This window comes from Colobus angolensis, unplaced genomic scaffold, assembly GCF_000951035.1.
Source record: "Colobus angolensis palliatus isolate OR3802 unplaced genomic scaffold, Cang.pa_1.0 Scaffold71, whole genome shotgun sequence".
In the NCBI taxonomy this organism is placed as follows: domain Eukaryota; kingdom Metazoa; phylum Chordata; class Mammalia; order Primates; family Cercopithecidae; genus Colobus; species Colobus angolensis.
This window is the reverse complement of record NW_012120821.1, coordinates 6,778,105-6,784,104: the sequence shown is the minus strand read 5'-3', so window position 1 is coordinate 6,784,104 and position 6,000 is coordinate 6,778,105. Positions and strand designations below refer to the sequence as shown.

Here is a 6,000-nt window from a genome sequence, read left to right as displayed (position 1 = left end):
CGCCGACTGCTCTCGCCCCGCAGCCGCTGCCCGAGCAGCCGGAGTAGCCACCAGCTGTGTCCGCGGAGATCCCGGTCGCAGAGGGGAGGGGTCGCCAGCTCGTCGTCCCCGCCGGACCCCGGGCACCGAGTAGCACCTGAGAGCCACCCGGACGCGGGGCCCTGGGGAGCGGCTGAGGTCGAAGACCTGAGGGAAGGAGGAGCCCGCGGACGGCTGCAGCCCCAGGTAATCTCCATGGAGGACGGGGCCGGTCTTCTCCTCGCCCAGAAACCCGAGCCGGGCGCCTTGGAATGCGGACTCCAGAGGCGGCACCTCGACCGGACAAGTTTCTCGCGGCTTGGAATGAGGGAGTCGTGAAACCGACCCTCGTTTTATTTCACCGGCTTTTTTTCTCCTGTTTTAAATAAGTTTATTTAGACAATGGAAAGAAAAAAACAAACATCCTCTTGAGTGACTGGGTTAGTAAATACAATCCTCAAAGTTTTTCATGGTGTGGTTATTTGCTTGCGCATATTTATTAACCTGTTAACTCTTCCCCTAGTCAGAAAATTGACATGTAAAATATTCTTTGAGGAACGTTTCAAGTTTGCTGTTGTATTCGGGCATCCTGTTATTTATCAGCTTAGTTAGCATCTGTCTTCCCCCGAAGTGGTACCAAAGCCGGTCCCTTGGCGACGGATCTTGCATGTGACACTCTTGCCCTCTAGTGCCTCACCAGCTTGGTAGCAGTTTGATGGCTAATATTAATAAGATGTTACATAACATGAGAGTACTGGGCCAGGACTGGTGTTGCTGCCACTTGTAAAGTCAAAAAGCCTGAGCCGATGGTAGCGAGTGGTACTGTTTCCGTTTCTTTTCCATCTATTACAACTTTCTCAAGCATTTTCAGCTCTGAACTTTAATTCCAGGTAAGTGTATTTATTTATTTATACTGTGCATTAATGCCTCACTCATAAATGTAGGGGCTTTTAGGAGATAACAACTTTGTTTTCAAATAATCTAAAAATTTCAAGATTGAACAAGTGCCTCATTTTATTCTTGAAGAAGAAATGTAGAGCATTTTGATTAAATTAAGTGAAACAAAGGACCATCTCATTCAGGGATGATTGTAAAGCTTCCCTTTGGTAAGATTACAGTACTAAAGAAATGACCTCTTGTAATTGTTTAAGATATTCACCAGCTTATAATGATTCTGAAGTAGATTTGTTGAACAGATCACATGTCTGTTGCTTTGACAGAATTTTGTAAGGAACATCAGAGACTTAAAACTAAGCTACCTGCCTATCTATACAGTAATGATCCTCAAAAGGCTTTCTATTTGATGCAGTTTATAGATATTATTTAAAACTATACAATTAATAAAATTAAATGAAAATGGAAAGAATCACTCTAGGTATCAAATATACAGAAATTTTAAATATAAAGAAAATAGATATATCTTTTATTTAATATATCCATTTTGTGGAGGCAAGTAAAAGCAGAGTGACATCTTTAAAGGGTTTACTCAGATCCTTTTTCAAATAGTTTTTCTAATAGCTGGATGCTATTTAAACATCAGAGTTATTTAATGTTGAAAATGTATTACTATCTATATTCTTTATAAATGTATTTAAATATAGCAACATGTGTAATCTGGAAGAGTTTAGAAGAAAACACTTCTAGACAATGCAAACAGCTACATTCTTAATACATTTGTATTAAATTAAAATACAAATCAAATATTGAGATGGGTGCAACTGATCTGGGACACACTCTTTTTTTTTTTTTTCTGGCCTTAGAAAATATCATGTTATCAACTACTGAGCAATGCTGTTCACCACCAGAGAGCAGAATGATATGGCAGAGAAACTCTAGAATATCCGATATTCAGCTGAAGGGATTTTTTTTTTCCTTTTTCTTCATCCATAGCCTCCTATCAATATTATATTTGAGATGGAGATTTCAAATATAAGTTTGAAAGAGGCTCCTTTTTAAAATGGTACTGAACATAAAAAGAGGCTTGCCTAAAATAAGCTCTTTTTTTTTTAAATTTCTCTGGTTAACACAGTATCTTCCATTTCTAATTTTGTTATCCTTTTTCTTTATCATCTTGATGGTAAAACAGAAGATTTGTTTCTTTGTGTAAATAATGTTAATTATAAGCTTGTCACATGAGTTAATTTTCTTCATAGTCTTTAAAATGAAGGATCCTTACATTACTAAAATGTTTTAGATAAAACAAAACTTATCTCTTTCTGGAGATATTTATTATAGTTTAGTTTGGTGGAGTTATATATGTCTTCTCTTTTAATTAATTTTCTTGAGAAAAGCATTATTTCTGAACATTGCAGCAAATATTAATTTTTGGTATAACTGAAAAGTTTGTTAAAAAATATATAGTAGAAGAGATAAGCAGGCATTGGAGGTTCTTTTTCTAAGCCATATGTTCTGCTAAAGAAGTTATTATAAGCTAAAATGTAAATATTTAATTGTCTACCTGTCATTTCAAAATTTTAAAGCTGTAAAGAAATTATAATTTTTTTCTTTTCATCTTGGGATTCTGATTATATGACTTCCTTGAAACCTGGTTGAGTTTCAGCTGCTTTTTGGTGATTAGAGTCAATTTTTAAACTTAAATGTGCATTTGTTAAGATGCAAAATATATTTTCTAAAACTACATATAAATACTTTGTGATTTATATACACTATAAAATCAGGGAAATTAAATTAAGGATAAAAACACTATTTTAAACTAAATGAATGCCTTGAATTTCTAATTGCTTCACAGTTCAGACAATAAGGGAAAACAGTGGAAGTTTACTTTCCCTGTGCTATGTCTATTATAAATGAGCATTCATACTGAAATGCATGAACTCTGAACACCTGTCCAGATTAGGGAATACTGCCAGGCCACAAAAGTAACGACCTACATTATAAAGATAATTAGTCTGAACAATGCTCAGAACTATCTTATGACTGAAGTTTCTCTTAGAATAGTAAAGGGTGATTTTAATATTTCTTTGTTTGTCTGTTTGTTTATAGTAAAAAACTATACTCTTAGATACCTGGATATCACAATGAGTGACTTATTCTTTCACGTTACTCTAAACATTTTCATTGATTTCATGTAAGTTATAGGACAAGAAAAAAAGGAGTCAGGACCTACTACAATTAATTAATGTCTGTAATAAATTATTTCCCAAAATCTTCTACAAATTACTGAGGGCTATAATTCTTGATTATCTGTTGCCAAATAAGAGCTTAAAAATAAATTATTGCAGTCCTATCCTAAAACTTTTAAGCATCTCAATGGTGAGTACCCATTTTACATACATTTCATTGCTGAATGTTTTTGTTTCATTAAAGTATTTGAAAATAACACGAAAGTAGACCTAAATTCTAGGCCTGGCTCTGCCAAGAGAGGAGTGGCCTTGAACAGCTCCCTTGCTGGCTCTGCGGCTTGATTTCTTCACCTGAAAAACGAGGATTCCAGAGACCCTTTTTTATCCTATTTGTTCAACATTTTAGAAATTGCTCTAGAGGACAGAACGAAGATAGATGAGAAAACATCAGTGAATAATACAAAGTTTAACTTGATGATAAGTACTACTGTCTAGATTTTTGGTAGTAGGGATGTTACAGTTTATACTCGTAGAATGGTTACCTTGTAGCAGGCCCTGTTCTACTTTACATATTAATTTTTAGCTCATATAACCTTCACAAAGATTATTTAAGGTAAATATTATTCCTACTTCACAAATGAGGAAATTGAGGCACTGAGAGGTTACCTACCTGCCTAAGATCACATCCCTGGAAAGTGGTGAAGCTGGTATTGAGTTTGAGTCTGGCTCCAGCACACATTCCTTTAACCATTATGCTACACTGTCTCTCTATAGGCTTCAAATATTTGTTCTTGATATGCCTCTTGACGTAACAGAGGCAATCCATATACCACTCCAACAATTTCCACCACTTCCCTTACATATGAAATGCTCATTCATTCACCCAGAAGGTATTTACGAAGCATCTACTTTTGTGCCGTCCACAGGACAATTAAACGTGGTGCCTTCCCTAGTTAAGTATATATGGTCTAGTTCAGGTGATTTCTTTGTCCTCTTTTGCTACCCCTGTTAGGTTGAGTCTCACTTGTTCCAAAAGGTGCCCAAGGTAACAGAAGAATAATTTACCTGACTCCTTTATTGATGTGTCCATAGAATAGAAAGTAATAGAAACTTCAACCTCCTCAAGACTCCCTATATCATATTTGTCTCTACTCTGTTTGCATCATCTTCTCTCTGCAGATTGGCTGTCTTTCCTTCTCTGGTTCATGTAACCTGCCCTAAAACATAGCCAACACTGATCTGTAACTCTACATCTTATGCTCCAGGCAACCAGTGAGAGGCCAGGTTAACACTCTCTTGTTCCCATGAGTCTAATGAAGGACAAAGAAAAGGTTTGGATTAGACTCTAAAAGCTGCATTGTCAGCACTCATATATGTCATATGTGAGCATGTGTGACAGAATATGTCAGCATGTTTTGATCATGCATTCTGGTCCAATCTTAGAAGATAAAGGCAGACATTTTCCCCCTTCAGTCATATAGGGCAGAATCAACAGCAAACAGCAGTGGGGTGATTTTGTTCTCTTGCATCACTGGATGGCATAACACTGAGGGAGGTGAATAAAATATATTCTTCCCTTCATAATTTCTAATACAAAGACGGAGGGAGAATAACAATAGAAAGTCATTTTCCATTTAATGTACCAAACAAAGCTAATGCCCTCAAGTGCAGCTTTTCTCCCTTCCATCTTTTAAAAATTACAGTACTAGAGACAGAGTGTATTCTTGGTCATACTCCATGTAAATCAGCTTCTTACTTGCCTACCACAGCAGGGTTTAATTAACATGACACAATTTTACACATTCTTTCCCGAAGAAAATCTTGCTCTTGTCAATTTTTAATATTATTACTAAATTACTTTTAGCAAATCCATGTATTTGAGGCCTCCCACTGCATTTTTCGACATTATAAAATATAGTTTTATAATTCATTCCTTTTTCAGAAAAAGGAATATTGTTCAAGATCTTTTAAATATCTTTCATTTATGTTAGAACCTGAAGCTCTTTAGTTATTAATACTCATTTTCCAGATGGTAATCTTTTTTCACTTTTCTTGTACTGCCAACTTTAACATGATTCTATTTCATTTAGAAATTGATTTTTACTTTGGGATGATGGTGGGTGTTAGTGGAAGAGAAAAGATAGGTTACATTGACAAGCAGGCACTTCCCCTTGCAGATATTGCAATACTTTGCAAAATATATGTTTGTATATATTGAGTTCTTTCACTATGTTATAGAATTGTCTGTGATTCCAAAAACTAATTGCTTCCTCTGCCTTTTGTTAATGGTAAATAATTAATGGCTAATATTTGCTTGGTGGAGTCTTTTTAAAAACAGATGCATTGCACAGCAACTGTATTCACGCTGAATTCTGAAAAATCTCAGAATGGAAAAAATAAGTAGTTGAGTAAATTTTGGTGAAAAGCACATCCTGGATATGCCTGATTTATGGCTCTGATCAAGGTGGTCACTGCTATTCACAATGTTTATATTATCGCCTTGACTGTTTGAGGCCAGTGTGACTGATGAAGGTAGCTGTTCATGCAAGATGGTTTGACTTAAATATTGCCCTAGTTTGTGAGTGCCAGCTGCTGTTTGTAAAATTTAGTAGAGGCCTTTTTCACTCATTCAACAAATATTCAATAGGCTGTTCTCACTAAGCACTCTGTTAGACATTAAAAATACAGAAATGAACAGGACGAGTACTTACAGATGCTTCCAAGCTATGGAGAAAAATTGCGTAACTAATTATAACAGAAAATCACATAACTAATTTTAACTTTGGAACACATGACAGAGGTAAAGTAGAGAGTGATGTGAGAATGTGTACCAGGGAGGCCTGACGGATCAGGGGGATCAGGGAAGACTTTTGTGAGGCAGGGATATTTATACTTAGAA

At 36.0% G+C, this 6,000-nt stretch overlaps 1 protein-coding gene across 1 annotated transcript in view; it reads left to right on the top strand.

Moving 5' to 3' along the window:
- The first annotated feature begins 660 nt into the window (after positions 1–660).
- The window catches only part of NDST3 (N-deacetylase/N-sulfotransferase (heparan glucosaminyl) 3), a 217,330-nt gene continuing 211,990 nt past the window's right edge, over positions 661–6,000 (top strand). Inside the window, exon 1 of the mRNA XM_011927356.1 lies at positions 661–908. The gene's annotated coding sequence lies outside the window, so the exon portion shown is untranslated. The remainder of the gene's footprint in view (positions 909–6,000) is intronic.